Source organism: Nicotiana sylvestris, chromosome 7 (genome assembly GCF_000393655.2).
Source record: "Nicotiana sylvestris chromosome 7, ASM39365v2, whole genome shotgun sequence".
Classification (NCBI taxonomy): Eukaryota; Viridiplantae; Streptophyta; class Magnoliopsida; order Solanales; family Solanaceae; genus Nicotiana; species Nicotiana sylvestris.
Genome location: NC_091063.1, coordinates 6,116,408 through 6,129,216, shown reverse-complemented (window position 1 = coordinate 6,129,216; position 12,809 = coordinate 6,116,408).

Genomic DNA, 12,809 nt, shown 5'->3' with positions numbered 1-12,809 from the left:
CTCATGACATCTGTCTAAATAATCCTGGGGATCCTCAGAAGATGCACCGCTGAAAATGGTAGTGAAGAGCTTGGTGAACCTGTCCAATCTCCACAAGGCATCAGCAGTCATGGCTGCTCCATCAACGGCCTAGGCTACCACACCCGGCTGAACTTCTCCAACTGGCTGAGCTGCTGGAGTCTAAAACTGGGGAGCCACCTGCTCCGGAATGCGAGTAGCAGGAGTTTGGGCTCCTCCTCCAACCTTAGAAACAGCTGGTGTTACAGGAAGCAAGCCTGCCCGGGTGACACTCTCCATAAGGCCCACTAGACGGACTAGAGCATCCTGGAGTACTAGGGTAGCAATGAACCCCTTTAGGACCTGAGATGGTCCTTTTGGAACTGCCTGGGCCGGAACCTCCTCGCCAAACCCGACTTGAGGCTCCGCCACTGGGGTTGTTGCTCTGGGTTGAGCTCTGCCCCTACTTCGACCTCTAGCACAGCCTTGGCCTCGCCCTCTGCCCCTTGTGGGAGCTGCTGCTGGGAGCTCGGGTTGCTGATCAGCGGATGAGGAAGCGCGTGTTCTCAACATCTGCGAAAGAATAGAGTAGAAATTCAATCAGCATTGAGAAACCAAACCGCACGACAGGAAAGAATAGACGTGAAGTTTTTTCTAACTCCGTAGCCTCTAGGGATAAATACAGACGTCTTCGTACCGATCCCTCAAACTCAACTAAGCTTGTCTGTGAATTGTGAGACCTATGTAACCTAGAGCTCTGATATCAACTTGTCACGACCCGAATTTCTCACCCTCGGGAGTCGTGATGGCGCCTACTAATGGAAGCTAGCCAAGCCAACTGTTTGAACAACTTACCTTTTTCCCATTTTAATCCTATAACAATTATGAAACAATAGCTTATAAACAACGGAATTTAAATAAGCGGAAGACGGACATGTAATAATTTAAGAAAGATGCCAATACTAATCCATACAAGAACTACCCAAGACTGGTGTCACAATTCCACAGACTGTCTAGGAATACTACAAATAAAAATCTGAAAGATTTATTACAATATTGTCTCTGAAATATGAGAAGAAACAAACTAAAAGGATAGGAGAAGATGCCAAGGCCTGCGGATGCCTGCAGGACTACCTCGAAATCTCCGATTGGACTGAAGGTAGCCACCCAAGCTAAGGTCCGAATGTTGCTGCTCCGGGATCTGCACACAGTGCAGAGTGTAGTATCAGCACAACCGACCCCATGTGCTGGTAAGTGCCTAGCTTAACCTCGGCGAAGTAGTGACGAGGCTAGAACCAGACTACCAAATAAACCTATGCAGTTGTTTCATATACAGCAGAAAGATAGTAGCAGGTATGTACAGTTAAGGATGGGAGGGGGAAACATGTTGTGGGGAAACATCAAATGATAACAGAAAGACAGCAGGTACATATAAGGAACACCATAACTCAACTATCAACAAGAATCAGAAATCAAACAAGTGCATGGCATCACCCTTCGTGCTTTTACTCTCATCATCACCATAAAATAAACATAAACTGCATGACATCACCCTTCATGATTTTACTCTCATCCTCACCATAAAATATCGGCATGGAATGGTACATCGTGCGGTACGGCATCACCCTTCATGCTTTACACTTTTCCCCACATTACATGGCATCACCCTTCGTGCTTTAACACTCTCTCACCAAAATAATACACGGTATCACCCTTCGTGCTTTACACTCTTCCTCACCCAAACAACAAACACAACCAATAAGGGCAAGGAAATAAATGAATCATAATAAAATCCCAGCAAGGGAACAATATTAAAAGCAACAACATCCCGGCAAGGGAACAATACCATAATCCTCTACTCTTTTTCACATTTACTCCACAACTCGATTCACAATTTGAGCCAATGCTCTATAAGGTTCAATTTCCAATTATACTTCCACAAATCACTTTACAACTTGAGCTAACGCTCTTCAATGTTCAAATATCAATATTCTTTCCACAAACCTTACTTAACAATAGTAATCATCACATTAGGCGTGAACAATACAAACAGAGTCACATTAGTCATAACATAAGACTCACGGGCATGCTTGATACCAACGTATAGATACTCGTCACAATGCCTATACGTCGTACTCAACAAATAACACATAGAAAATAGGATACAACTCTTAATCCCTCAAGCTAAGGTTAGACCAAACACTTACCTCAAAGCCACGAACACAATTAAGCCTCAACTACCGCTTTACCTCTTGATTCCACCACCAACTTGTTTGTATCTAGCCACAATTTACTTAACGATATCAATAAATGCTAAATGAATCATTTCTAATGCATGAGAATAGGTTTTATGAAGATTTCCTCAAAAAGTCAAAAATCGACCCCGGGCCCGCTTGGTCCAAACACGAAATTCGGACCAAAACCCGATTACCCATTCACCCCCGAGCCCGGATATATAATTGATTTTGGAATCCGACCTCAATTTGAGGTCTAAATCCCCAAATTTTAATAATCATAGGTTTTACCCAAAATTTCCAATTTCACCATGAAAACCCTAGATTCTAGGATGAAATCTTGTTAAAAGAAGTTAAGGAGTAAAAGAAATAAGTTAGAAATCACTTACTAATGTTTTGGAGAAGAAAGAGTGTTTGGAAAATCGCCTCTTATGTTTTTAGGTTTTTAAAAAGTGAAAAATAACTGAAAGTCTCATTTAAATATACCCTTCTCAGACCCTCTCCGCGGACCGCACAAAAAGGACTGCGGCCGCGGAGCTCCACCACGGAGAATGTTGAGTGTTGTGATATGCTTTAGTATTTTGACCATAACTTTCTCTACAGATGTCCAAATTCTGATTTCTTTACCTTTATGAAAACTAGACACTAAGTCTACAACTTTAGTTTTCGAATCTTTTCAAAATTCCTTGTAGATCAAAAGATATAGGCTCCAGAAGTTAGACCAGTGAACCTGCGGATTCTTCTTCGCCGCGGACCGCACAAAATCGAGTGCGGCTGCAAAGTCACTCCACCGCGGACCTCACAAAATCCTTCACGGCCACAAAAGCCCCTCCTCGGTAGCAAAAAATCATTGTGGACCGCACTGGCGGGTTCAGAGATCTGCAACTTCTCTGAACCTGCAACAGCTATGTTTTAAGCCTAAAACATCTCGGAACCTACCCGAAACTCACCCGAGCCCTCGGGACTTCAAACCAAACGCGCATACTAACTCAAAAACATCATATGGATCTACTCGTACGATCACATCATCAAAATAATATGTAAAACTATGAATTAAACCTCAAAACTCAACATTTTCATCAAGAACACTCAAAGTTCGTAACTCTTCAACCGGTAGTCCAACTCACGTCAAATAAACTCTGTTTTCACCAAATTTAACAGTTATCTTTTAAATACTATAACAAGATTGTACTGGACTCCGGAACTAAAATACGGGCCCGATACCAATGGTTTCAAACATTAATTCTTTTCTTCATTTCTTAGATAATTCAGTACAACAATTTCTTTCAAAAATTGATCTATAAGGCTTGGGACCTCGGAATTCATTTTTGGGCATACGTCCAAGTCTCATATTTTACTGCGGACCTCCCGGGATCATCGGAACACGAATCTGGATCCGTTTGCTCAAAATGTTGACCAAAGTCAACCATAATCAAATGTTAACTCTAGAAATTTCTATTTCTCACATTTTCACACAAAAAGTTTTCCGGATATAGGTCCGGACCATGCACGCAAGTCGATGTGAGGAAAAAAAGAGATTTTTAGTCCTCGAAACACTGAATTTGCTTCTAAAACAAGTGATGACCTTTTGGGTCATCACATTACCTCCCCAGACCCCACATATTGGGATCAAACTGGGTTTGTTGTTGTAATTTATTTATTTTATATTTTTTTGCAGGATACATATTATAAATTCAATGCACAAATAAATATATATAAAAAATAAAAATGATAAGGTCCTTAAAAATGTTGATTTAACGTTTTATCATACACTAAAATATTTCATAGTTGACGAAAAAGTCATTTACTATTTTCTTAAATATTAAATAAGTATAATCTTATACAAAAAATATATAGGCTATTTTGGTAAGAATATGCTGAAAATAGAAGTCTAAATAAATATGTCATTTAGTGTCATGATTTAAAAGTATCTTTAATTAAGAAGATACGAAACAATATCATACAAATAATTAATAAGAGAAGTTTTTACTATAAAGTAGCCCGTGATAAAGTTTAATACAATTCGTTTTCAAAAGTTTTAGAAATAAAACCAATCTAATTAATTTATTTTATATTTTTTTACATGATACAAATATAAATTCAATGCACAAATAAATAATTTAAAAAGTAAAAATGATAAGGTCCTTAGAAATGTTGATTGAACTTTTTCGATTCAGTACAAGATTCCACAATGACAAAAAAGTCATTTGTTATTTTCTTAGACATTAAATTAGAATAATCTTATACAAAAATATATAAGCTATTTTGGTAAGAAGTGTGCTGATAATTGATAATAGGTTAAATCTAGGTAATTTGGCGATTGTTTATGCCCCCACTTGATTATATTCCATTATCATAATATAATTAATTGATGAAAAATAGGCTCTAATTGTGAATTGTATACCTTGCAGGATGAGGAGCCTATGTGATGCCTTAAAAAGTTGTGATTGGAATCATTTTGGAGCAAGAAAGACCCCTCAGAGGTGAGTACGCTTGAAGACGAGGAAAAGAAGTGATGAAACACAGAACTGGACATGCGCGATCGCGCTCCTTTTAGCATGTCCATGACAGAATCTCAGCCAACTAGCGCGGCCAGATGCGCGGTCGCGCTAGTCCAGAATTCGGGAAGAGTTATTTAGGGGCAGAATTGGAAATCTAGAGGAAAACTCACTTAACCTATATAAAGTCAAGCTCGCCCAAGGAAGAAAAGGGAAGGTTTTAAGACTCTAGTGCAAGAAATAGAGAGGCAAGAGGCAAGGAGGAGATTTGACCATCAAGTTCTTCTTTTCTTCTCTTGGTTTTTGCTATTTGTGATGAAATTGAACCTATTTGTGATGAACACTAGTATGAGTGGCTAAAACCCATTGTTCTAGGGTCATGGGTGAAACATGAATATTGTTGTTTGAAGTTTAATTTGACAAAGTTAGTTTATCATATTGGGTTGTTTATTTAATTCTGCTTTTAATTATTTTGTTGAGTAGCTAACAGTGAAATACTATCTACGAATTTTTAGTTGAACTCGAAAGTGGGAACCTTAGATTGCATATAGAATTAAATAGAGCAAGTTCTTGAACCCGGGCCTCGGGGAACGGATTAGCAATTGGGATAGACATATACCTAATTGCCTTGCTTGGTGGAAATACAGGAATTGTAAATGCATTCTTGTTAATCTTAATTCCATAGACATATAGGCATTGAGTTAACTTGAATAGGCGAGTAAGAACTCGACAGATTCTTATGAGTAACATTAACCCTGTCAATCAACAATCCAGATAAATCGATTAGTCATTTTAAGCCAAGAACATAAAACGATTGGTAACTAGCCTGTGACCCTGGAATATCCTCTCCTATTGTTTGTTACTCGAAATTGTTATTTGTTTGGTTAATTGCTCTAGTTAGATTATTGCTTGGTAGTTTAGGTAGTAAAACAATTATATCTCTATTTTGTAAAATACCTCTTGGATAGACAAATTAATTGAGTTTGAATTAGTCAACAGTTAATCATAAGTCTTTGTGGGAATGATACTCTACTCACTACTCTATTACTTGATGATCATGTGCACTTGCGTGAGTATTTTTAGTCGCAACAAGTTTTTGGCGGCGTTGCCGGGGACTTAGAAATTAGCTACTTGACTGAGTTGAGATTTTATCATTTATTTATTCAAGTTTTAATTTTCAGTTCACTTTGTTTGTGTTAATACAGTTTTTTTTCTTGAATGCGAAGAAGTAGAAGCGCAAACAATCTCCTTCCTCTTGATCCCGAAATTGAACGAACACTTCACAGATTGAGGAGGGAGGTGGACGCTAAACTAGAATTGAAAGAGAGTTGGACATCATAGTTCAACCACAGCCAATTGAGATGGCAGGTAATGAGGAACGTGCGGTGATCGAAGCCGCAAGGCCCAGTCTGGCTAATATGACTTAGGCTATTGTGAAGCTTGATATCACTGGGCACTTTGAGATAAAACAATACATGGTGAAGCTGATCTAATACACAGGGCTATTTGTGGGCTTACCTTATAAAGACCCGCAGAGGCACATTCAGAATTTCTTGGAAATTACGGACACTTACAATTATCTGAATGTTTCCAAGGACTATGTCAGGCTGACACTTTTCCCGTTTTCACTTATCGGGGAAGCTAAGGAGTGGTTGAATAAGGAGCCAGCGAATTCAATCCGCACTTGGGATGATATGGCAAGGAAATTCTTAATCAAGTTTTTTCCCACTAAGAAAACAAAGATATTGAGGAGTCAAATTCTTGGGTTCGAACAACGAGCTGGCGAGACACTTCGTCAAGCATGGGAAAGGTACAAAAAGATGCTCAGAGACTGTCCTCATCATTGCCAGACGGACGAGGTATTGGGTCATACTTTTGTAGATGGGTTAGATGATACTTCAAAGATGAATCTTGATTCAGCTTGTGGGGGTAGTTGCATGGCCAGATCGTACAGTGAAATCCAAATCTTGTTGAATAACTTCACTGCTAATGATAACAACTGGAAAGGTGAGGGTGATTCACGAAAGGCAGTTAAGCAAAAATCAGCTGGGTTACTTGAGCTCGACGAAGTGTCAGCTATGAGAGCCGATATTGCAAAGCTGGCCAATCAGATGACTAGGATGACAATGCAGTAGCCATAAACAATGAAACATGTACAACAAATGACTATTTGCTGTGAACTCTGTGGCGACAATCATATGAGTGATATATGCCCCACGAATCCAGAATCCATCTATTATGTGGGGCAGCAGAACAGAGGTCCACCGAATAGCATGCACAATACGGGAATTCTTACAATCCAAATTGGAGGAATCATCCCAACTTCTCATGGGGTAGAAATAAGCAGAATCGGAATCAGTATAGACCCCAAGGGAGTTTCAATCAGCCTCAGAGACCACCCCAACAAATGGAAGAAAGTACCAATGATTTGCTAAAAAAGTTGTTGATTGACAATCAGCAACTCAGGACCGACTTCAGAAATTTTGAAAGGCAAATGGGGCAGTTAGCAACAAATCAAAATACTAGACCTGCAGGCGCTCTCCCCAGTGATACAGAAAAGAACCCTCAAGTGAATGCAGTTACACTTAGAAACGGGAGGGAGCTAGAGGAAGTGCCAAAGAAAAAGAAAGACAAGCCCATACCTGAGGGAGAGTTGATCCCTAAAGTAATTCACGAGCCAAAGAATGCTGCTGAAATTCCAGAGCCAGTGGAGGCCCCAAGGCCACCACCACCTTTCCCCTAGAGATTGCAGAAAAAGAATGATGATCGCATGTTCAGAAAATTTCTCTCTATGTTGAGCCAGGTTCATTTAAATATCCCACTTGTTGATGTGCTTCGTGAAATTCCAATGTATGCTAAGTACATAAAAGATATAGTGGCTCACAAGGGAAGATTAACTGAATTTGAGACAGTGGCACTTACTGAGGAGTGCACTTCAAGGGTCCAAAATAAGCTCCCTCAAAAGCTTAAGGATCCTGGCAGCTTCACGATTCCTGTGCGCATTGGTAATATTGATGTGGGTCGTGCTCTTTGCGATTTGGGGGCGAGCATAAATCATATGCCCCTATCTTTGTTTAAGCAATTATGCTTGGGAGCTCTAAGGCCCACTACTATGATGTTGCAGCTAGCTGATAGATCGATAGCACACCCTGAAGGGGTGATTGAAGATGTGTTACTGCAGATTGGGAAATTCATCTTTCCTGCTGATTTCATTATCCTCGATTATGAGGTTGATGAACTGGTTCCAATCATATTGGGGCGACCTCTCTTAGCTACTGGTGATGCAATTATCAAAGTGAGAGAGGAAAAGATGATTTTGAGGGTAGATGACGAGGAAGCAGTTTTTAATATCTACAAAGCAATCCAACTTCCTCGCCACTATGAGGAGCTCTCAATGATATCTGTTGTTAAGGCTGATGAGCAGATTCATGATCCGAGTGTATATCTAGACGATTCTCTAGAGAAAGCACTTATGTTGCTTGATAGCCTAGGGACTGATGAGGAGGTTGAGGAGATGATGCACATCATTGATACATCTTGTGCGTACATGCAAGGGATACATCCCTTTGAGCCTTTGAATAGGCCAGAGGGACCTCCTCCAAAGCCGTCAATTGAGGAAGCCCCAAAATTGGAGCTTAAACCTCTTCCACCTCACCTGCAATCTGCTTATTTGGGTGACTCTGACACTTTACCCGTTATTGTCTCTTCTGACTTGTCTAAATTGCAGAAAGAAAAGCTGTTGAGAGTGCTACGTGAGCACAAGCGAGCACTTGGGCGGACGATGGCTGACATTAAGGGCATTAGTCCAGCCTTTTGCATGCACAAAATCCTCATGGAGGACGGACACATGCCTAGTGTAGAGCAACAATGCCGACTCAATCCAATCATGAAAGAGGTGGTAAGAAAAAAAGTGATTAAGTGGCTTGATGCAGGTATTGTATTTCCTATCTCAGACAGCAAATGGGTAAGCCCCGTTCAATGTGTACCCAAGAAAGGGGGAATGACTATAGTAGTTAATGAGAATAATGATTTAATCCCTACAAGAGCTGTCACCGGGTGGAGAATTTGCATTGATTATAGAAAATTGAACAATGCTACCCGGAAGGACCACTTTCCCCTCCCCTTTATTGACCAAATGCTTGATAGATTAGTTGGCCAGGAGTACTACTGCTTCTTAGATGGTTACTCAGGGTATAATCAGATTGCTATAGCTCCAGAGGACCAAGAGAAGACTACATTTACGTGTCTTTTTGGCACGTATGCGTTCAAGAGAATACCCTTCGGTATTTGTAATGCACCTGCGACTTTTCAAAGGTGTATGATGGCCATTTTTATTGACATGGTTGAGAGGTTTGTGGAAGTGTTCATGGATGATTTTTCTGTGTTTGGATGTTCTTTTGATAACTGCTTGATGAACCTTGACAAAGTACTTGCTAGGTGTGAAGAAACTAACTTGGTGCTAAACTGGGAAAAGTGCCATTTCATGGTACGTGAAGGTATAGTTTTGGGGCACAAGGTGTCCAAAGATGGTTTGCAGGTGGACAAGGCAAAGGTGGAAGCGATTGAAAAATTGCCCCCACCGATATCTGTCAAAGGCATTCGCAGTTTCTTGGGCCATGCAGGTTTTTATCGTCGTTTCATTAAAGATTTCTCGAAAATTTCCTCTCCCTTGTGCAGGTTGCTTGAGAAGGATGTCGCCTTCAAATTAGATGCCGCCTGTCTGAAGGCATTCGAGGAGCTGAAGGGAAGGTTGGTGACTGCACCAATCATAATTGCTCCGGATTGGGAGAAGCTATTTGAGTTGATGTGCGATGCGAGTGACTTGGCTATTGGAGCTGTTTTGGGGCAAAGGAGAAATAAAATCTTCCACTCCATCGACTATGTGAGCAAAACTCTAAATCCAGCTCAGATGAACTACACAGTCACTGAAAAATAGTTGCTTGCCATGGTGTGGGCGTTTGACAAGTTTAGGTCATATTTAGTGGGGACCAAAGTCATCGTCTACACAGATCATTCAGCTATCAGATACCTGTTTGAGAGGAAAGACGCCAAGCCGAGACTGATTCGGTGGGTCCTCCTCTTGCAAGAGTTTGACTTAGAGATCCGAGATCGCAAAGGAATAGAGAATCAAGTGGCTGATCACTTGTCCAGATTAGAAAATCGGAACCATGTAGCTGAAGGGGGTGCAATCAAAGAAACATTCCCTGATGAGCATTTATTGGCAATCACCTCAAGCACAGCCCTGTGGTATTCAAATTATGTGAACTTTATTGCAAGTGGGGTGACACCACCAGAATTGACACCCGATAATAGAAGAAGGTTCCTGCATAATGTGAGGCTTTACATGTGGGATGAGCCATTCTTATACATGCTCTGTACAGATCAGTTGGTGCGGAGATGTGTTCCTGAGGAGGAGATGAATGCCATACTTCATAGCTGTCATGCCTCGCCATACGGAGGTCATCATGGTGGAGACAGGACCACCCAAAAAGTACTACAATCAAGTTTCTATTGGCCAAAATTGTTTAGGGATGCATACGCCTTTGTTAAAATGTGTGACATATACCAAAGAACCGGAACGATCACAAAGAAGCACGAGATGCCGCTGCAAAACATTCTGGTAGTGGAGTTTTTTGATGTTTGGGGAATTGACTTCATTGGACCGTTTCCGTACTCCAATGGTAATAGGTACATCTTGGTGGCAGTCGATTATATGTCTAAGTGGGTGGAGGCCATTGCTCTTCCCACTAATGATGCAAAGGTGGTGGTAAGCTTTGTTAAGAAGCACATCTTCACACGCTTTGGAACTCCCAGAGTGTTGATCAGTGATGGAGGAACGCATTTCTGTAACAAACTGCTGAATAATGTTCTTGCAAAGTATGGAGTCAAGCACAAAGTTTCCACTGCCTATCACCCCCAAACGAGTGGTCAAGCGGAAGTGTCAAACAGAGAGGTAAAGCGGATTCTTGAGAAAACAGTGAGTGCAAATAGAAAAGACTGGGCAGGGAAGTTAGATGACGCATTGTGGGCATATCGAACTGCATACAAAACTCCCATAGGTGCTTCTCCGTATAAGTTAGTTTATGGGAAGACATGTCACTTGCCCGTCGAACTTGAACACACGGCCTATTGGGCAATTAAAAAGCTGAATATGGATGGGGACATGGCTGGCGAGATGAGGTTGCTGCAACTCAACGAGCTTGATGAGTTTCGTTTGCACGCATATGAAAATGCCAAATTGTATAAAGAGAAGACTAAGAGGTGGCATGACAAGCACATCCAACATCGAGAGTTTGAGCCAGGGCAAGAAGTTCTTTTATTCAATTCGAGGTTGAAGCTTTTTCTAGGAAAGCTTAAATCTCGTTGGTCAGGCCCTTTTGTTGTGGTAAGTGTGAAGCCTCATGGTGCTGTAGAGTTGCGGGATATGAGTTCAACTGGTACTTTCTTGGTGAATGGTCAAAGGATAAAACATTACTGGGGTGGTGACTTTGCACGTCACAAGGCCTCGATGGACTTGACGGATGCTTGAGAACGTGTTGAGTCATGTCGCGATGTTAAATCAGGCACTAGATGGGAGGCAACCCATTAAATTGTTGTAACCGTCGTGCCACGACGTTAAATAAGGTGCTAGTTGAGAGGCAACCCAATGATAGTAGTAGTGTTAATTTTGTGTTTTAAGAAGGGCTAACCAATGCAAGTGATAGAGGTCAGGTGCTAAGGCCATCGAACAGGGTAAGAACAGGTGAAAAGTTGAAGAAAAAAATCGCCCAAGTGCGCGCCCGCGCTACTGGGCTCGCTAAACTGCAAAGTTTCTGCCTTGTCCGCGCACCTGGTCGCACTGTTGAACGCGCTACTAGACGCGCATCTGGGCGCGCTAGTAGCTCTTGGGTTCTGTATTGGACGCGCTAAATCTAGCGCGCTCGCGCATCTGGGCGCGCTAGTTCTGTAAAAAAATCCAGCGTTTTTCAAGTGTATTTTAAGTTTTTCGTTTTTCTTATTTTGTTTATTCTTTAAACTAAAATTACCCCTTGCACCCATCTAATAACTGCCCACCCCCCGTACCTGAACCCCCCATTCAACAAAAGAAAACCCCTACCCTTCGTCTCCCCCATTCCAACTCAAACAAAAACAAAACCTTCCTCCAAACACTCCCAAATCCCACACCATCCCGTCCCCCATCTCACGATCCCCCCCCCCCGTTCACTAGTATCTTCCCCATTCTCCTTCACCACAGGTATGAGCACTAGTTTCTTTCTTCTCTTTTTTTATTCTCTCTCTATTTTTCAGATTTTTTTGGTTGTATTCTTATGCCTATGTTGTAGTAGTTGTACTTAGATTTTGTAGAGAAATTGGTGCAAGATGTTGTAGTGTTGGTGGATGATAAGTGTGGGGTGGAATCCCACTTGATATGTGATGTTGGTGAGTGTAAGTGGGTGATTCTTGTTCTAAAAAGTGTAAAAAGGGGTTGTGAAGGCCTAATGCCCACAAGGTGTTTGTGGAAAGGTCCCAATAATCGTGATTATATAGTTTGTGACCCCTTATGCATGTGAAGTCTGAGTAACCGTATGGAGTCACAAAATTTCTGTTGGGCTGTGCTAATGTGTCTCCGTTTTGCAGGCATCATGACTCTATCTAGGAAATGACGCGCCACAGGGGCCTCATCGAGCAGCCAGGCTGGTTCATCTAGGTCACGAGGGGCTACACCTGCACGCTCCTTTGATAGTTCCAAATTTGTTTCGGCCAATGCTCAGGCCCACTTTGCAGAAAAGGCTCGTAAAACGCCAATTCCGGAGAGAGGTATTAACGTTAGACAGCTCCAGAGATGCGAATATGCTGGACTGGAGCATGATAATGGAGTAGTCACGGTGCGTCGAAGGGCAGTGAATGCTTCTGTTGAGGTGATACGGATGGCCTACCAGTTGCCTCCACCTCCGGTTGGTTATGATGACTTCTATGAATACGGCTGCAACCCAACGAATGAAAAATGGGCACGATTCATTGAGACAATTTGTGCGCGCGGGAAAGAAGTGGTCTGGATGGACTATGGGGAGAAGTTTCACTCCTCAGCACTCACCTTTGA